Raw genomic sequence first — 20909 nt, forward strand, 5'->3', positions numbered from 1 at the left:
TATACTGTATTGTACATAGCCCTGGGAACATATTAATCCATCTTAAACTAGTCTTTGTAGTCTTTGTAGGACAGGATAACCACTCCATTTGCCTTCTCTCCTGGTATCCTTTTGTGCTGTTCTGTTGGTTGAGACACATTCACAGGCAGATTATTAAGTCTGATTCTCTGTTGGGAAGAAACTCCCTAGAGGGGACAATTTCTATGTATAGCTGAGGCTTGTGGGTTGAGCGCTTCTTTTCAGCACCCAGTGCACATGTCCTTGGAGATCCAGATTCCCTATGCAAAGAAGAGAGGCCAGCACAAATTTGCTTTAGGTATGGGTTGGGAGAATTGTATATTGTATTAGTGTAAAGGGAATACATCAGGGAAAAAAAATAACCTCCATCTTCAGGATAAGGAGAGTGGGAGAAAAGAAGTTTAAATGAGCTTCCATTGGCCATCTAGGAGACAGGTTCCAAATGCCATTTCTCTGAAGACTTTGGAAGATGGAGCTTTTGCCATTTTATATTTATTCCAGTATAATAATCCACCAAACCTAGTAAATGCAGTGTGTGTGTGTGTGTGTGTGTGTGTGTGTGTGTGTGTGTGTGTTTGTGTGTGTGTGTGTGACTTCTGTTTGCTTTCTTGGTCATCAGTAGATTCCTGTATCTGAAGACTGTCTTTAGATTTATCAGTGGGGAGTATGTTAGTCCAACTTTATCTCACCCTAACCCAAAGGGATGGGTTGTTACAGCAGCTTTAAGAAGAAAAGGATAGAGCCAAATACCTGGACCTGTTGTAAATAAGCTAGGAGGTCTCCTGGGATTGGTTTGAACCTGGCACATGGTCAGGAAATTTAAGAGGAAACACATGTGTGACTTCCCCAGATTATTGCTTTGAGACTCAGAATCGTCCCTTGTTGATATAAACTCCTATCTGGACCAGTTGATTGCACTGGCTATGTGGCCTCTGGAGTGCATGGTGTCTGGGGCTCAGGTCAGTCTTGTTCTTCCTGTTCTCAAGTCTTAGCTCTCTTTTGAAGTTTCCCAGTTCAAAAGTGCTTTTGGATTCTATCTCATTTGTAGAGTTTAAGCAGCCAAGTCTTTGAGTTTATAGCTAAACAAGTTAGCACAGGTTACCACCATTGTCTTCTTCCCCAAGAAATTGCTTGCCCTTCCGGTATATCAGAAGAGGATGGAATTCTTCTCAATAGCAGCAAATTACATCCTTACAATACCCAAATACCCTAAATTCATGGGGCCATTACGAAGGTAGCTTTTCCATATCAGAAAGGCCCAGCATGGTGGACATAAAAAAAATGTTGTTGCCAATGAGATCTGGGGTAGAAGTTTAAGCAGCTCTTGTGAGCAGTTTTAGGCTAGGAGAGTTCAGCATAGAATATCAAAAGGAGGGAAATAGAATGTACGAATAGTCAGTTGGGAAGGAGGAATTCCTGTGCTCAGATACAGTGAGGGGGGATTGTGGGGACTGAATTGTATGCAGATAATAGTTTTCTCTTTTACCAGTTTTCTGTATTGTAACATATTTGGTCCCCACGACTGTCCTATTGTCCTGAAACCTTCCTTTTCCGAGACTTCTCTCAGTGCTTTTTGTATCACTCTTCTACCCATTGGGACAGGTTTGTGCTGTCCTGCAGAAAGATGCTCCCAGTGTGGGATGGGGCTGATCCAAGACAAGAATTAGAGCACCCAGACAGCATGAGCCAGGAGTTCCTAGTCTAGGTTTAAGGTTCTGTAAATTGGCCTCTGCTGCCCCCCCATGGTAACTGAGATTACTTTTCCTCACCTGGGGTGACTTTTGAAGAAAGGCAGTCAGATTCCCACATTTCTAGTCACTTTTCCCAGGTCTTTACTCCTCATTTTGCACAGTACCTTTAGGAACATGACTTTTTCCTGGAACAAAGGCAGGACAAAAGTCAATGAAGTGCTCAAAGTGGTGAGATTTTGGCTGTGGCAGAGATGATGCTGTCTCCTCTGGCTTGCATCCAAAGTGCCCATCTCTGTGTTGTACTGGGGATGTGGGAAATGTGCAGATATAGGGGGCATTTCAAAATACTGGAAAGAGAACCACTCCTCTTAGATTGTTCATATGCTCGAAATCTGCAGTCTGAAGCTCTTGAGAACTCCAAGCATCCAGCATAAATGGTTCATAAATCTCCATAATTTAACTTACAAACCAGCATTTAGTAGCTCCAACAGATCAGAGGTAGCCCAGATCTCAAGTTGGCCCACATTCTACCCACTGGTCCATATATATGTTTGGGCACTGTGATGGTTTGAATGACAGTGGCTATCATAGGTTCATATATTTGAGTACTTGGTCCCTAGTTGGTGAAACATTTGGGAAAGGTTAGAAGGTGTGGCCTTGTTAGGGGAGGTATGCCACTGGAGGTGGGTTTTGAGGTTTCAAAAGCCCAACCATATCCAGTTAGCATGTCTTGCTTCCTGCTTGTAGATAATATGTAAGATCTCAGCTACTGCTCCATACCATGTCTGCTTGCCCTCAGTCATGCTCCCCTCCATGATGGTCATGAACTCACTTTCTGAAACTGTAAACCCCCAATAATCTCTGTCTTCTATATGTTGCCTTGGTCACGGTATATAACAGTAAGTCATGGATGGTTTCAAAGGGTTTTCTGTCCATCATAGAGGTGATGTGTGGCAGAACAATCAACTTGACAGTGGCAGGAGTGGGTGGTAGAAGCTGTTTATATTATGGCAGGACAGGAAGCAAAGAGCAAGGATGGAACCAGAGTTCTATAAATTACCTGTGGCCATGTCTGTGAGGGATTCTCTTGATCTTTAATTGATGTAGGAGGGCCCAACCCAGATGATCTTGGATTATATAAGGAAGCTACCTGAATATGCACCTGAGCAACCATAAAGCAGTCTTCTTCTGTGGTCTGCCTTCTGCTTCCTGCCTTGATTTCCTGCTCTACCTTCCTCCACTGATGACTGTGACCTAGAATTGTAAGATGAAATAAACACTTTTCTCTACTATGTTGCTTTTAGTCAGTGTTTTATAATACCAACAGAAAGGAGACTAGGGCAAAATTATTCTACATATCTGTGTATCACATACTTAATTTTCTTTTTTTGTGGAAGTTGCAACAATATGTAATTCATATAATTGTAAATGTACAATTGAGTGGTTTTTAGTATGTTCAAAAGGTGAAGCACCATGTGGGTGCTGGAAACTGAACCTAGGTCTTCTGTAAGAGCAACAAGTGCTATTATTAGCTGAGTCAATTCTCCAGCCCATGGAGCATGTTTTCTTGATTAATGATATATATGGGTGATCCCAGACTAATGATAGTGGTACTACCCATTGGCATATAATTTTAGGTGGTATAAGAAAGTAGGGTGATTAATCATGAGGAGTAAGCCAATAAGCAACACTCTTCCGTATTCTCTTACTCACTTCCTGCCTCAAGTTCCTGCCTTGACTTTCTGTCCTGGCTTCTCTTTTTCATGGACTTTAAGCAGTCCTTTTGCACCCAAATTGACTTTGGTCATAATGTTTATCACAGGATTACAAGACAAACTGATGCAGGAATTGGTACCAGGATCTGGGGCTATTTCTGTGACTGATTTGATCATGTTATTTTGGGGAGGATTATGGATGGAGATTTGAACTTTGGGCTGGAAAAGTCACTGAGTGTTCAGAATTTAGGGGGCTATTGTGGGATATTGGAAGACAGAAATTCTAAGATTCAGATACAGAGGTCTGACTTGTGAAGTTTCAGAGTTAAGAGGTCATTTATGTGGTATTTTGAAGATGAACATATGATTTTTGGTCAGCTGCAGATATAGAATCAGCTGTGAATAATAAGAGACCAGAATCATTATTAATGATTTTTTTTTCTTTACTGGAGCACTGGTTAGCTGAGGCTGAGAAACCAGCTATAATTAAGGTAAATTTTTCTGGGAATAGTTCCTCTGGGCCAGCACACAGAAGCTGTGATTCAGGGGTGGGGCAAAAGCTAAATTGAATGTTGACAGCTGAAATTGATAACATTTAAGACTCTCCTAGGTAGCACTGGTTTTGAAGGCATGAAAGGGTAATAAAAAGAGGCTGAGGCTTGACATCACTGGAGGTGAAGAGAAGACATTGGTGAAGGTGCAGCCTCAGTTGCAGTGAAAACCCCAGGACTGATGATGTCATGGAGAGAAGCTGAAGCTTTGCACCATCAGGCAGGGCCATAATCTGTGAAGAGAACCTAAGAGAAGCTATTAGTGAAGGTGCAGCCTCAGCTGCAGTGGAGACCCCAGCATGCTGGAGACAGCAGCACTGTGGGATAACTACCAAGGACAGCAGCAACTGTGGGCTGGAGTCAGCCTGATTCTAGAATACAAGCTGTAGGTGTTGTGAATGGCAAAACATGAGAGGTGGAGCTTCCCAAACCTTAGGTGCCTAGAAGAACATGAGTGAATCTCAGATGCTGGAAAAGATCTACACTGTTGAATTTTGGTTTTGCTTTGACATGATTGTAACTGTTTTTTTTATTTGTTTGTTTTGTTTTTGGTTGTTTACTTTTGAAGTATGAAAGTATATAACTTAGTTTTTATTTTATTTTTTAAGATTTCACAGTTGAGAGACTTTGGACTTTTAGATAGATTCTGAGTTTTTAAAGATAAGTTGGCCTGTTTTGAGATTCAGTTAACTTTATTTAAATTGAAATTATTTTTTTTCTTACTTACAAGAAAATGATTCTTTTTTTAATTTTTATTTTTTTAATGTTAGTTACAGCTTGTTAACTTTGTATCCCTGCTGTATCCCACTCCCTCTTTCCCTCCCAATCCCACTCTCCCACCCTCATCTCCTCCCTACCCCTTTCCAAGTCCACTTATAGGGGAGAACCTCCTCCCATTACATCTGATACTGGTTTATCAGGTGTCTTCAGGACTGGCTGCAAAGTCCTCCTCTGTGGCCTAGCAAGGCTGCTCCACCCTGGGGGTGAGGGGTCAAAGAGCTCACCATCGAGTTCATGTCAGAAACAGTCCCTGTTCTCCTTATTAGGATACCCACTTGGATACTGAGCTACCAAGGGCTACATCTGAGCAGGGGCTCTAGGTTGCATCCATACATGGTCCTTGTTTGGAGAAACAGTCTCATGAAAGACTCCTGTGACCAGATATATTTGGTCCTTGTGGAACTCCTGTCCTCTCCAGGTCGTATTCACCCCCCCCCCGCGCCCTTTTGACTCCCTGCATTCTGCCGGAGGTTTTGTTATGAGTCTTAATATCTGCTTTGATACACTGCTAGGTAGAGTCTTTCAGAGGCCCTCAGTGGTAGGCTCCTGTCCTGTTACTTGTTTGCGCCTACATCCAATGTCCATCCCATTTGTCTTTCTAAGTGAGGATTGATCATCATACCCTGTGTCTTCTTTCTTGTTTATCCTCTTTAGGTGGATAGATTTCAGTATATTTATCCTATTTTATAGGTCTATATAAGTACATATATACCATGAGTGTCTTTCTGCTTTTGGGATACCTCACTCAGAATGATCATTTCTAGGTCCCACCATTTGCCTGCAAATTTCATGATTTCCTTGTTTTTAATTGCTGAGTAGTATTCCATTGTGTAAAAGTACCACAATTTCTGTATCCATTCCTCCGTGGAGGGACATCTGGTTTGTTTCCAGGTTCTGGCTATTACGAATAAAGCTGCTACAAATATGGTTGAGCAAATGTCCTTGTTGTGTACTTGAGCCTCTTTTGGATATATGCCTAGGAGTGGTATAGCTGGATCTTGAGGAAGCACTATTCCTAATTGTCTGAGAAAGCACCAGATTGATTTCCAAAGTGGTTGTACCAGTTTACATTCCCACCAGCAATGGAGGAGGGTTCCCCTTTCTCCACAAGCTCTCCAGCATGTGTTGTCACTTAAGATTTTTATCCTAGCCATTCTGGTGGGTGTAAGGTGAAATCTCAGGGTCGTTTTTATTTGCATCTCTCTGATGGCTAAGGACATTGAGCATTTCTTTAAGTGTTTTTCTGCCGTTCTGTATTCCTCTACTGAGAATTCTCTGTTTAGCTCTGTACCCCATTTTTTAATCGGACTGCTTGATTTGATGCTTTTTAACTTCTTTAGTTCTTTATACATTCTGGATACCAGCCCTCTGTCAGATATAGGGTTGGTGAAGATCCTTTCCCAGTCTGTAGGCTGTCATTTTGTTTTGATGACTATGTCCTTTGCTTTACAGAAGCTTTTCAGCTTCATGAGGTCCCATTTATCAATTGTTGCTCTTAGAGCCTGTGCTGTTGGTGTTCTGTTCAGGAAGTTGTCTCCTGTGCCAACGAGTTCCAATGTCTTACCCACTTTTTCTTCTAACTGATTTAGTGTATCCGGTTTTATGTTGATATCTTTGATCCACTTGGACTTTAGTTTTGTGCAAGGTGATAAATATGGATCTATTTACATTTTCCTGCATGTAGACATCCAGTTGGACCAGCACCATTTGTTGAAGATGCTGTCTTTTTTCCACTGAATGGTTTTGGCTTCTTTGTCAAAAATCAAATATCCATAAGTATGTTGGCTTAATTTGGGGTCTTCTATTCTGTTACATTGATCCACTATTCTATTTCTATGCCAATACCATGCCATTTTTATTACTATTGCTCTGTAGTACAGGTTGAGATCAGGGATGGAGATACCTCCAGACGATCAGTTGTTGTACAGGATAGTACAGCCAAACAAAAAGGAATATACTGTCATCTCAGCACTTTACAGACTCTTCTTCAAAATTGACCACATACTCAGCAGCAAATCAAGCAATCTGACTTTTTGTTATTTCCATTGTTGTTGAGGTCCAGCTTTAGTCTATGGTGGTCAGATAGAATACAAGTGATTATTTAAATCTTCTTGTATATGTTGATGCTTGCTTTGTGACCAACTATATGGTCTGTTTTGGAGAAGGTTCCATGAGGTGCTGAAAAGAAGGTATACTCTTTTGAGTTTGGGTGAAAAGATCTGTAGACGTCTATTAGGTCCATTTGATTTAGGGACTCTGTAAGTGCCTTTATTTCCCTATTTGGTTTCTGTCTAGTTGATCTTTCCCTTGGTGAGAGTGGGGTGTTGAAGTTTCCCACTATTAAGGTATTAGGATCAATGTGTGATTTAAGCTTTAATAATGTTTTATTTACAAATGTAGGTGCTCTTGTATTTGGGGCATAGATGTTCAAAATTGTGATGTCCTCTTGGTGGATTTTTCCTTTGATGAGAATATAGGGGCCCTCCTATATTCTTTGATTAATTTTTTTGACTGTCTATTTTATTAGATATTAGGATGGCTACTCCAGCTTCTTTTCTGGAACCATTTGCTTGAAAAATATTTTTCCAGCCCTTTACTCTGAGGTAGAGTTTATCTTTGTTACATAGGTGTGTTTCTTGGATGCAACAGAATGTTGGATCTTGTTTCAGCAACCATTCTGTTAGTCTGTGTATTTTTATTGGGGAGTTGAGTCCATTGATGTTGATAGATACTAGTGATCAACAATTGTTACTTTCTTTTGATGTGGGGTTGGTGGTGTTGCTGAGTTTTATTGCCTGTATTCTTTTTTTTTATGTAGTTATCTATTTCCTCTGTTTCCTTAGATGTAGTTGCTTTCTTTGGGTTGGAATTTCCCTTCTAGTAACTTCTGTAGAGCTGGGTTACTGTGTAGATATTGTTTAAATTTGGTTTTGTCATGGAATATTTTAACTTCTCTGTCTATGTTGATTGAAAGTTTTGCTGGGTATAGTAGTCTGGGTTGGCATCTGTGGTCCCCTAAGGACTGCATGTTTTCTGTCCAGGCCCTTCTGGCTTTCATAGTTTTTCTTGAGAAATCTGGTGTGATTCTGATAGGTCTACCTTTATATGTTGCTTGGCCTTTTTCCCTTGCTGCTTTTAAAATTTTTTCTTTGTGTTGCAGATTCAGTGTTTTCACTATGATGTGACATGAAGAATTTCTTTTCTGGTGTAGTCTATTTGCTGTTCTGTAGGCCTCATGTATGTTTATGGACATCTCTTTCTTTAAGTTGGGAAAATTCTCTTCTATAATTTTCTTGAAAATATTTTCCAGACCTTGGAGCCTGATGTCTTCTTTTTCATCTACTCCTATTATTCTTAGATTTTGTCTTTTCATGGTGTCCTTGATTTCTTGGATGTTTTGTGTTTAGAACTTTTTTATTTTATTTTTTCTTTGAGAGACGTGTCAATTTCTGCAAGTGTGTCTTCGGCACCTGAGACTCTCTCTTCCATCTCTTGTATTCTGTTGGTGATGCTTACCTTTGTAGTTCCTGATCTTTTCTCTATGTTTTCCAGCTCCAGGTTTTTCTCTATTTGTGTTTTCTTTATTGATTCTAATTCTGTTTATATGTCTTGTACCATTTCCTTCATCTGATTGAATGTGGAGTCCTGCTTTTCAATGATGGCTTCTATTTTTTTGTCTGTTTCCTCTGTATATATCGCTAATTGTGCCTCTACTTGTTTGGCTGTATTTCCCTGTATTACTTTGAGAGCTTTGTTCATTTCTTCTTTATTTGCCTTCATTTGTGTAGATATTTCTTTTTTTTAATTTTATTTTTCTCATTAGTTACATTTTGTTAATTCTGTATCCCAGCTGTATCACTCATTCCCTCCCCAATCCCATCCTTCCTCCCTCATCTCCTCCCTGCCCCTTTCAAAGTCCACTAATAGGGGAGGACCTCCTCCCCTTTCATATGACTCCGTTTTGTCAGGTATTTTCAGGACTGGCTGCAAAGTCCTCCTCTGTGGCCTAACAGTACTGCTCCTCCCTTGGGAGGTGGGGAGGTCAAAGAGCCAGTCATTGAGTTCCTGTTAGAAATAGTCCTTGTTCCCCTTACAATGGGAAACCAATTGATTACTGAGCTATCACAGGTCACATCCGAGTAGAGGTTCTAGGTTTTATCCTCTCATGGTCTTTGGTTGAGTGTCCATCTCAGAAAAGACCCTGGGCCCAGATATGTTTGGTCCTTGTGGAGCTCCTATCCTTTCCACATCAAACTTCCCTTCTTTCATATGATTCCCTGCACTCTGCGGAGGGTTTGGTTATGAGTCTTAGTATCTACTTTGGAACACTGCTAGGTAGAGTCATTCAGATGCTTTCTGCGGTAGACTCCTGTCATATGTTCAATTCAACAAATGCATCTCACATTTGTCTTTCTAAATGAGGATTGATCATCATACCCTGTGTCCACTTTCTTGATTATCTTCTTTAGGTGTATAGATTTCATTATGCTTATCATATCTTTTAAGTCTATATAAGCAAGTATATTCCATGTTTGTCTTTCTCTTTCTGGGATACTTCACTCAGAATTATCTTTTCTAGATCTCACCATTTGCCTGCAAATTTCATGATTTCCTCTTTTTTGATTGCTGAGTAGTATTCCATTGTGTAAAAATACCACAATTTCTGTACCCATTCCTCCATTGATGGACATCTTGGTTGTTTCCGGGTTCTGGCTATTACAAATAAAGCTGCTACAAACATGGTTGAGCAAATGTCCTTATTGTGTACTTGAGCAAATTTTGGGTGTATGCCTAGCAGTGGTATAGCTGGGTCTTGAGGAAGCACTATTCCTAGTTGTCTTAGAAAGCGCCAGATTGACTTCCAAAGTGGTTGTATAAGTTTACATTCCCACCAGCAATGGAGGAGGGTTCCCCTTTCTCCACAAGCTCTCCATGTGTTGTCCCTTGAGTTTTTCATCTTGGCCATTCTGATGGGTGCAAGGTGAAATCTCAGGGTCGTTTTGATTTGCATTTCCCTGATGGCTAATGACGTTGAGCATTTCTTTAAGTGTTTCTCTGCCATTCTATATTCCTCTACAGAGAATTCTCTGTTTAGCTCTGTTCCCCATTTTTTAATTGGATTACTTGGTCTTTTGCTTTTCAGCTTCTTTAGTTCTTTATATATACTGGATATTAGCCCTCTGTCAGATATAGGGTTGGTGAAGATTCTTTCCCAATCTGTAGGCAGGCGTTTTGTTTTGATGACAGTGTCCTTTGCTTTACAGAAGCTTTTCAGTTTCATGAGGTCCCATTTATTGATTGTTGCTCTTAAAGCCTGTGCTGTTGGAGTTCTGTTCAGGAAGTTGTCTCCTGTGCCAATGAGTTCTAGGCTGTTCCCCACTTTTTCTTCTAACAGATTTAGCGTATCTGGTTTTATGTTGAGGTCTTTGATCCACTTAGACTTTAGTTTTGTGCAGGGTGATAAATGTGGATCTATTTTCATTTTTCTGCATGTAGACATCCAATTAGACCAGCACCATCTGTTGAAGATGCTATTTTTTTTTTCCACTGAATGGTTTTGGCTGCTTTGTCAAAAATCGAGTATTCATAGGTGCATGGGTTTATTTCGGGGTCTTCTATTCGGTTCCATTGATCCTCCTTTCTATTTCTATGCCAATACCATGCAGTTTTTATTACTATTGCTCTGTAGTACGGCTTGAGATCATGGTTGGAGATACCTCCAGATAATCTCTTGTTGTACAGGGTTGTTTTGGATATTCTGGGTTTTTTGTCTCTCCATATGAAGCTGAGAATCTTTTTTTCAAGGTCTGAAAAGAATTGAGTTGGTATTTTGATGGGAATTGCGTTGAATCTGTAGATTGCTTTTGGCAGGATGGCCATTTTCACAATGTTAATCCTACCAATCCATGAACACGGGAGATCTTTCCATCTTCTGAGATCTTCTTCAATTTCTTTCTTCAGAGACTTGAAGTTTTTCTCAAACAGGTCTTTCACTTATTTGGTTAATGTCACCCCAAGGTACTTTATGTTATTAGTAGCTATTGTGAAGGGTGTTGTTTCCCTAATTTCTTTCTCAGCCCTTTTGTCTTTTGTGTACAGGAGGGCTTCCAATTTTTTTGAGTTGATTTTGTATCCAGCCACTTTGCTGAAGGTGTTTATCAGCTGAAGGAGTTCTCTGGTTGAATTTTTGGGGTCACTCATGTATACTATCATATCATCTGCGAATAGTGACACTTTGACCTCTTCCTCTCCAATTTGTATCCCCTTGATCTCCTTTAGTTGTCTTATTGCTCTGGCTAGGACTTCAAGTACTATGTTGAAGAGATATGGAGAGAGTGGGCAGCCTTGTCTTGTCCCTGATTTCAGTGGGATTGATTTAAGTTTCTCTCCATTGAGTTTGATGTTGACTGTAGGCTTGCTGTATATTGCCTTTACTATGTTTAAGTATGTGCCTTGTATCCCTGATCTCTCCAAGTCTTTAAACATGAATGGGTGTTGGACTTTGTCAAATGTTTTTTCGGCATTCAAGGAGATGATCATGTGGTTTTTTCTCCTTCAGTTTGTTTATGTGGTGGATTACATTGATGGATTTCCGTATATTGAACCACCCTTGCATGCCTGGGATGAAGCCTACTTGGTCATGGTGGATGATATCTTTGATGTGTTCTTGGATTCGGTTTGCAAGTATTTTATTGAGTATTTTTGCATCAATATTCATAAGAGAGATAGGTCTGAAGTTCTCTTTTGTTGTTGGGTCTTTGGTTTGGGTATCAGGGTGACTGTCGCTTCATAGAATGAGTTTGGTAATGTTCCTTCTGTTTCTATTTTGTGGAATAGTTTGAGGAGAATTGGTATTAGCACTTCTTTGAAGGTCTGGTAGAATTCTGTGCTGAAACCATCTGGCCCAGGGCTTTTTTAGGAGGGGAGACTGTGAATGACTGCTTCAATTTCCTTGGGGGATATAGGGCTGTTCAGTCTTTCTACCTGATCTTGACTTAATGTTGGAAGATGGAATCTATCAAGAAAATTGTCCATTTCATTTAGATTTTCAAATGTTGTGGCATATAGGCTTTTGTAGTATGGCCTAATGATTGTTTGAATTTCCTCTGTGTCTGTGGTTATGTCACCCTTTTCATCTCTGATTTTTTTGATTTGGATAGATTCTCTCTGCTTTTTAGTTAGCTTGGCTAAGGGTTTGTCTATCTTGTTGATTTTCTCAAAGAACCAGATTTTGGTTCATTGATTCTTTGAATAGTTTTATTTGTTTGAATAGTTTTATTTGTTTCTAATTGATTAATTTCAGCCCTGAGTTTGATTATTTCCAGCCTTCTGCTCCTTTTGGGTGTATCTGCTTCTTTTTTTTTCTAGTTCTTTCAGTTGGGCCATTAAGTTACTTGTATGGGATGTTACAAATTTTTCTTGAAGGCACTTAGTGCTATAAATTTTCCTCTGAGCACTGTTTTCAATGTGTCCCATAAATTTGGGTATGTTGTGCCTTCATTTTTATTGAGTTCTAGGAAGTCTTTAATTTCTTTCCTTATTTCTTCCTTAACCCAGCTGTCATTGAGTAACAATTTGTTCAGTTTCCATGTGCGTGTAGGTTTTTGGTTATTTCCATTGTTGTTGATGTCCAGCTTTAGTCCATGGTGGTCCGATAGAATACAAGGGATTATCTCAATCTTTTTATACCTGTTGAGGCTTGCTTTGTGACCAACTATATGGTCTGTTTTGGAGAAGGTTCCATGAGGTGCTGAAAAGAAGGTATACTCTTTTGAGTTTGGGTGGAAAGATTTGTAGACATCTATTAGGTCCATTTGATTTAGGGACTCTGTAAGTGCTTTTATTTCCTATTTGGTTTCTGTCTAGTTGATCTTTCCCTTGGTGAGAGTGGGGTGTTGAAGTCACCCACTATTAGGGTATTGCGATCAATGTGTGGTTTAAGCTTTAATAATGTTTCATTTATGAATGTAGGTGCTCTTGTATTTGAGGCATAGATGTTTAGAATTGTGATGTCTTCTTGGTGAGTTTTTCCTTTGATGAGAATGTAGTGCCCCTCTATGTCTTTTTTGATTAGTTTTGGTTGAAAATCTATTTTATTAGATATTAGGATAGCCACTCCTGCTTGTTTTTTTCGGTCCATTTGCTTGAAAAACTGTTTTCCAGCCTTTTACTCTGAGGCAGTGTTTATCTTTGTTGTGTAGGTGTGTTTCTTGGATACAGCATAATGTTGATTCCTGTTTCCACACCCATTCTGTTAGTCTGTGTCTTTTTATTGGAGAGTTGAGTCCATTGATGTTGATAGATAAGAATGACCATTGAATGTTATTTCCTATTATTGTGGAGTGGGCGATGTTACTGTGAATCATTGCTTGTTTGCTTTTGATTTTTGTTGGAAATCATCTTTATCCTATGTTTTCTTGGATGTATTTGTTTTCATTGGATTGGAATTTTCCTTCTAGTATCTTCTGTAGGGCTGGGTTGCTGTTCAAATATTGCTTAAATTTAGTTTTGTCGTGGAATATTTTATTTTCTCCATATATGTTGATTGAAAGCTTTGCTGGGTAAAGTAGTCTAGGTTGGCATCTGTGGTCCCTTAGGGCCTGCATGATATCTCCCCAGGCCCTTCTGGCTTTCATAGTTTCTGATGAGAAGTCTGGTGTGATTCTGATAGGTTTGCCTTTATATGTTACTTGGCCTTTTTTCCTTGCTGCTTTTAGTACTTTGTTCTGTAGATTAAGTGTTTTTACTATGATGTGGCGTGAGGAGTTTCTTCACTGGTCTAGTCTATTTGGTGTTCTGTAGGCCTCTTGTATGTTTGTGGACATCTCTTTCTTTAGGTTGGGAAAATTTTCTTCTGTGATTTTCTTGAAAATATTTTCTGGACGTCGTAGCCTAGACTCCTCTTCTTCTTCAATTCCTATTCTTAGATTTTGCCTTTTCATGGCGTCCTTGATTTCTTGGATGGTTTGTGTTTGGGATTTTTCTGATTTTATTTTTGCTTTGAGAGAAGTATCAATTTCTGTGAGTGTATCTTCAGCACCTGAGATTCTCTCTTCCATCTCTTGTATTCTATTAGTGATGCTTACCTTTGTGATTCCTTCTATTTTCTCTAAGTTCTTCAATTCCAGCGTTTTCTCGGTTTGTGTTTTCTTTATTGATTCTAATTCTGTTTTCATGTTTTGCAACATTTCCTTTATCTGTTTGAGTGTGGATTCCTGTGTCTCCAAGATGGTCTCCATTTTTTTGTTTGTTTCCTCTCTTAGTGCTTCTGCTTCTGCCTCCAATTGTTTGGCTATATTTGCATGTGTTTCTTTAAGGGCTTCTTCGTTCATTTCATTTTTCTTTGTTTCTATTTGGGAGGCCAAATCTTTAAGGGATTTTTTTGTATCCTCTTTAACTGTTTGAATCTCCGAGAGATTTGTTGGTTTCCTCTTTATGTGCCTCAAATAACTGGATAATCATAGCTTTAAAATCATTTTCTTGTGATTCTACTGAGTTGGAGTGTCCAATAACTTTGGAGGTTGCCAGTGAAGCCATGATATCTTGATTTGCGTTGGTTGTGTTCTTTCACCTACCTCTGGCCATTTGGTTATCTGTAGTGTTCACTGTCTGTTTCTGGATTCTGCAGGACAGGCTGGTTTTTCTCTGGTATCTGGAGAATTCTTCAGGAAAATGGGTGAGGTCTAGTGGTTTCAGTGTGTTCGTTGGTTATTCAGCTGTACATGTAGAAGGAAAGTTCGCAGGCGCAGAAGAACAAATGTGGGGTAGCGTGTGTTTGAGCGTGTGCTTGTGGGTGTGTCCTAAGGGACAGGGTGTTGGTGAATGAAGAGGCCTTCAGTGTGTGAGAGGGGTTCCCTGCAGGCACTGAAGTTGTTGCAGGCACTAAGGGATCGCAGGCGCTAAGGGATCGCAAGCGCTGTTGAAGAATATGCGCGCATATTGATTTTACAAGTCTGCTGGTCTTTGGTGTCTATTCAGCTGGTTTTCTGCCACTGAGGGTTGGATGGCCCATACAATCACTGGCTGGGCAGCCCTGTGTATTCTGTGCTGCCACTTGCAGACTTGGGGCCTGGGAAGGGTTGTACTGTGGATCTGAGTCTCTGTGGCTAGCATTGTATTGGGCATACGCTCTGGCGGGGTGGAGTTTCGGTGGTGCGTGCACTCCTGCAGAGCCAGGTGGTGGTGGTAGTGAGGGATGTGTTCTGCAGGTCAAGAGTTCGGCGAGAGGGCCCTAGGTGGCGTGTGTTCTCCTCTGAGTGGTGGCGTTCAGCAGGTTGTTACTGCTCTCTGCTGCGGCTGCAGGGTCTGGAGCCCTGCCTCCCTGCCTCCAACCGTCTTAGGTCCCAAACACTGAGCTTTGCGGCTTTGGTATCCGGGAAGAATTGTATTGTGGATCTAAGTCTCTGTGGTTAGCACTCAGTGGTTGGAGCTCTGTGATTGGGCCTGCGCTCCTCCTGTGAGAAGGTTTCTGGGGTTATTGCGCTCTGGCGGCTTGGGATGTGAGCTCCACTGCACTTCCTGCTGCGGTCTAGCTCGGGATTGCGTGGGCGGGATGGGGGAGGGGACGCTCCGAGGGTCTGGAGGACGCTGAGTGGGACGTGTGTCCAAGGAGGGGATGGGTGTTGAACGGGTGGTTACAGCAGACCGCAGCTGTAAGGGGCCCCGGAGCACTGTCTCTGCTGCCTTGATCTCCCAGATGTGAGCTTTGCACTCAGCTGCCTGGTGATGTGTGCGGGTTTCCCTGAGGGAGGCCCGGACAAGGGAAGCGCCCTATTTCCTTCCCGGAGAAGTCCACGCCTGATCTAAATCTACTAGCACTCCAGGCTTCTGTGGTGGCCCCTCTCCTTTAGAAAGCCCAAAAGTCCAAATTCTAGCTTCGATTGACTCTCCACTCACCAATTCCGGAGATTCATGTCTTCTGCCTCTCCAAAACTGTGTGCTCTGCTCGCCGCCATCTTGGAGTCCTCGTGTAGATATTTCTTTGAGAGCTTTGTTCATCTCCTCTTTGTTTGTCTCAATTTTTGTGGTCATTTCTCTGAGAGCTTTATTTATTTCCTCTTTGTTCATCTCGATTTCTGTGGCTATTTCTTTGAGGGCTTTGTTCATTTTGTCTTTATGGGCCTCTAATAGCTGGAAAAACATAGTTTTAAAGTCATTTTCTTGTGTATCTAGTGAATTGAAGTATTCATTGATTTGTGGGGTTGTTGGTGAAGCCATAATGTCCTGATTTTTTGGGATGTGTTCTTATGTCTGCCTCTGGCCATCTGGTTATCTATATTTCTCACTGTTTGCTCCTGGAGTTTGTAGATCAGGCTAAGATTGTCACTTTCTGTTTTCTGGACTGTTTATTCAGGAAGATGCACACCCCCACTGGTTTGGGGGTGTGCATTGTGGTTTCAGTTTTACCTAAGTAAGGAATGTGACGCTTGCATGTGCTTTTAGCAGGCGCAGTGTGCATGCGCGAATTCCCTGACTATTGCAGTGGCCTGCAGGCCACTAATATGCAGCTCTGTCTGGGATCCAGGGATTTTTTGCCTGGATATCACTGGTCGTCCCACAAGGCAGAGGCTTCAGCGTTGGGGTCACTATCCCAAGAATCCCTATGGTGCTCATACTAGGGGTGTGGGTGGCAGGGATCTCTTGTCTGGTTGTTTGTGTAGAGAGGCCCTGGGTCTGGTGCAAACACTCCCTAGAAGGCACACTCACTCCTTTGCAGGACTGGTTGGATTGCACAGGGATTCCCCTTGCTCTCTACTTCCTGATTTGATCCTGCTGGGGCAAATGCGGGTGTAGGCTAACACTCAGCTCTGTGACACTGTAGCAGCAGGACTCGGTGTCCACCTGCACTGTGTCCCGCCTCTCTGACCTTCCTCTCCACCAGGGAAGGCTTATGGTGGCTGGTCCCGGGGAAGCACCAGAAAGAGTTGGGTTGAGTGTCCTCAATCCCAGATCCCATGCCTAGATCTCTCTGCAAGAAGCTGCCTGGTGCTAGCGCATATGTCATATGTCAGCAGTTCCAGGAAAGTACTAGGTAGGGTTGAGTGTCTTCAGATCCAGAACTCAGGTTTCTCTGCCAGGGGCTGCTGGGTGAGCTGGAGAGGCGGTGCTGTGGGCTGTGGCAGGCTGCCTCTCTGTCCTTCCTCTCTGACCTTCCCTTCTGCTATGGCAAGCTTATGGTGGTGCTCTCAGGGGAGTGCCTGGAGGGGTTGGGACTTCTCAATCCCTGATCCTGAGCCGGGGGTTTCTCTGCCAGGGGCAAGGGGGTGCCGGTGCTAGGACTTGGTTCTAGAACTTATTGCGCTGGACCCGGGAGAGTGTCAGGACATGTTGAATGACCACAGTCCCAGATCCCAAGCTGAAGTTTGTTTGTTAGGGGCAGCTGGCAGCAATGGGGTCCACGCGCTGTGAAGTTGCTGTGCGCCTCTCTGTCCTTCCGCTCTGCCAGGGCAGGGTTATAGCAGCATGCTGAAAGGACTGGTTTTACTCAGCCCCAGATCTCAGGGATTTTTTTGGTGGAAGCTGCAGCTCTCGCTGGGGCTGAGATACAGACAGTGTGGTCTGTGGCGGGTTCTGCTGGCCACCTCCTGCTTCCTCCAAAGAGGGAGTAAGGAGTTGGATAAGGGGAAGTGCCTAGGGATCACCTCCCTGGGCGTCTCCTCCTGGAAAAAGTCTGCCGTGACCTGATTCTAGATGGACTCAGTTCATAGTTAATCTTTTTCTTCCTGGAAGTCTAGATAACTCTGTTCAGGGTTGATCAGCCCCTTCACTCACCAATTTCGGCATTGCAGGTCTTTTGCCCTTCAGCTAAGGTGCACACTAGCCACCACCATCTTCTTCTGCCACTGAAAATATTTTCTTAAAAGTGCATTTAACATCAAGATCCTTTTGTTATAAAAATCATCAGTATTTCCAATGAAGAAATATTTATGTTAACAAAACCAGCTTATACTTGGAAGTTTACTCTTTAATCAAATTATGGAGAGAAAAAATTAGGTCATTTATAGATGATGTCTACATATGTATTCAGGTACAAACTTGGTGACGGAAAAGGCTTCAGGACATGCTGGCATCCCAGAAAACAGTTCTCAAAGACTTAGTTTTCTTAGATTCTAGCAAGGCCTAAGACACTTCTTCATCTTTGATCTTGGAAGCCAAATAATACTTTAAGTGTCCCATGTCAGCAGTTTTATACTCTAGAACAAGGGATATATCTGCAGGCATACTGGGTGTTAATATGAAAAAGTTCAGGTACCTTAGTGCAAAAGTTACCTGAACTGTCTCATTCATCTCTGTGGTTACAGCTTCTTCTCTTTGTCAACACTAATGGTTATTGACAACTTAATGTTTCCATTTACATGCTCTCTGCTTGTGGAAAACTTCATTCAGTTCTTTTCTTTTTTTTAATTTTTTATTAATTACACTTTATTCATTTTGTATCCCCCCATAAGCCCCTCCCTCCTCCCCTCCCGATCCCATCCTCCCTCCCCTTTCTGCATGCATGTCACTCCCCAAGTCCACTGATAGGGGAGGTTCTCCTCTTCTTTCCATTCAGTTCTTTTCACAGGGTATCACAGCAACATCTCCAGTATAGCTAAGATCTCACCATATAGGTGGAAATTCACCAGAAGAAGCATCTTTACTGCACAACTGTACTCTTGTTCTGGAATTCCAAGTTGCTCAGCTTCTAAGTCAATTAACTTCATTTTATAGTCTGAAATTTCTCTTGATTTAGTGCTTCAAAATCCTAGTTCTGAGGTATCAGCTTTATCTTCAGCCCTCAATGTAATTATGTCTTCATTACCATAACATTTTAATATTTTGGACATGCTGGTGAGGTTCACCCTCATAGACCAGGTTGTAGTTGCAGTAGTATGTGCTGAAGACTTCAGAGCTGGGGGGTTGTGGGGGTAGTCACCAAGAAGCTATACTATGCAGTGAGTCTATTTTCAGCAGGTTCACACCACACAAGCTGTTGTCCCAGCATGCCTTGTTAATGAGGTCTTTGAGTACCTCTAATACCTTCTTCAGGGTAGAGCCCTGAATCAGGCATGCCTCACACATGGTGACAGAATTGAAACAACTAGAAGCTGGAGACTGACAGGAGCAAGGTCTGGCAGCTAAGGTCTTCTGGGTCCAGATGTGGAAATGACAATGGATGGCCAACTTGGACTTTTAAAATGCTGAAATTTTAAAAGACTGTGGGAATTTTAAAGGCCAAAGAGCTGGCTTAGTGGTTAAAAGCATAGACTGCTCTTGCAGAAGACCAGAGTTTGATTTCCAGTACCAATTTCTGATGCCTTGAACACATGTGCACACACCCTCATACAGACATACACATATTTAAAAGAAAAATAAATCTTAAAAGAGATTGTGGGATGAGAAGACTAGGGAGGCTGGCCACAAACCTACTCTGGCATTTCTGTTCGCCAAGACTCAGTTCTCAGAGTCTTCCCAAGCACTGCAACAGACCACCAGCTGCATCCTCCTCTCCCCGACCCAGGTCCATGGAGCTTGTGGATTCCACAGACAATCCTCCCTCCTAGCATTCCTTCCCCACTTCATCTGTTTCCCAGCCCCTAAAACATCTTTTTAGACCCACAAACACTTTACAACTTGCAACCTATTTAGAAAACCTATTTAGACCCCCCAATCTCCCTTAAATTTACCAAAATTGAAACATCTTTTTAGAGAGTCTTCCTTTGTAACTTTCATTTACCAACCTTGAAATATCTTCCTAGACCCTCAAACAAGTTTTTAGATCCTCATAATTTAAACTTTTATATCCTCAGGTCTTATATAAACTTTATATCTTTCTATCCAGTTATCCACCATAACACCATAGGCAGTTAACACAAAGTCTGTGAGTAAGGCAAACCTATTTGCCTTTCTAAATGAGAGATCGAGTACCTAGTAGTTTTAACTAGCTAATAAAGTGACTAATGAACTAACAGTGGATTTAACTATCTGCTCTTTAGCTGCAAAGCTATCATTAGATTAGCTTAGCCATCAGTGTGATCAGAGACCTGAGAAGGATAAATTATAAGCTAAATGAATCTATGTACCAATCAAAATGACAGAGATGACTAGTTAGTCCACCACCTAAGCAGTTATCCCTGGCCCCTGTGGTTTCATGGCATCACAAGCAGAGGCAATCTGGCTATCAGGCACAGAAGACAAGGGGCTGTTTCTGTGGAAAAAAAGAATATGAGACACTGAACTCACCTCACCTTCAGCAACATGAAACAATGACTCTCCAGATGTCCACAATTTTGTCTACACTTTAGGCTGGTCCCTAGTGGTGGGCCTGTTGGGGCAGCCTTGCCCAGTGGTTAGCATACCACAATCCAGAGTTGAAGTCATCTGTTGTTGTACCCAAATCTTCTCAGAGACCTTAGGAAGTTATTGCTAGGATTTTGGGACTCTGTGTAATAATAAAATCTATACATATCAGATGACATAATCATTAGAGCTCTGACAAGGTTGAGGGCCAGCATATGTGAGTTAAACTTTGTCTATCTTTAGTTATTTGCTCTAAACTGCATCCTGTAAAACATAATGTTATAATCTCTAATTCTGGCATATTCCTTAAGTAAGTGTTTTAAGACCATATCCATTTTAAGTAAATCTACACAGACAAACTTTGTAGTTACCCATCCTAGGATTAACCTTGAAAACATAAACAAGAGAGTAGGTAAAGCTCAATCTTGAAACCAACTGCAGTTATTAACTTTAAATTTTTTTCTGAACTAAAATCAAAGCAATACTTTCAATCAGATACAGTTCATTGAGGGGCTGGCAAATCTTGCTAATCCTACCACATCCTATTATTAAGACTGAACAGTAAAAGTTTAAAGGACAGAAGGTTTACTTAACACTAAACAGACAACTGAACACACCTGGCAGCCCTCAACAAAGATGGCAGTAAAACCGTGGCCCCACCATCTTTATCCATGAACCAACATGGCAGCTAGCCAGGTGTTGTTCCAAGCTGTGGCCAGCAATTTAAAATATGGGCATTAGGTATTGCTGCCTCCCATGGTATAGCACTGTGGAGCATTTACAGTTTCCTGATACCAATTTCTAACATTGTAATTAATATGTTTTAGAACCAACTACAGAATAAAACTGTATAGGAAAATTTTAAACTGTACTTA

The 20909-nt window shown here is 41.5% G+C and overlaps 1 pseudogene; it reads right to left on the reverse strand.

Annotated features, from left to right (window-relative positions):
• Positions 1 to 17874: 17874 nt before the first annotated feature.
• LOC129675052 (proliferating cell nuclear antigen-like) lies at positions 17875 to 18816 on the reverse strand (annotated as a pseudogene).
• Positions 18817 to 20909: the final 2093 nt, after the last annotated feature.

Source organism: Psammomys obesus, unplaced genomic scaffold (assembly GCF_907164565.1).
Source record: "Psammomys obesus unplaced genomic scaffold, mPsaObe1.curated_primary_1811, whole genome shotgun sequence".
Taxonomy (NCBI): Eukaryota; Metazoa; Chordata; class Mammalia; order Rodentia; family Muridae; genus Psammomys; species Psammomys obesus.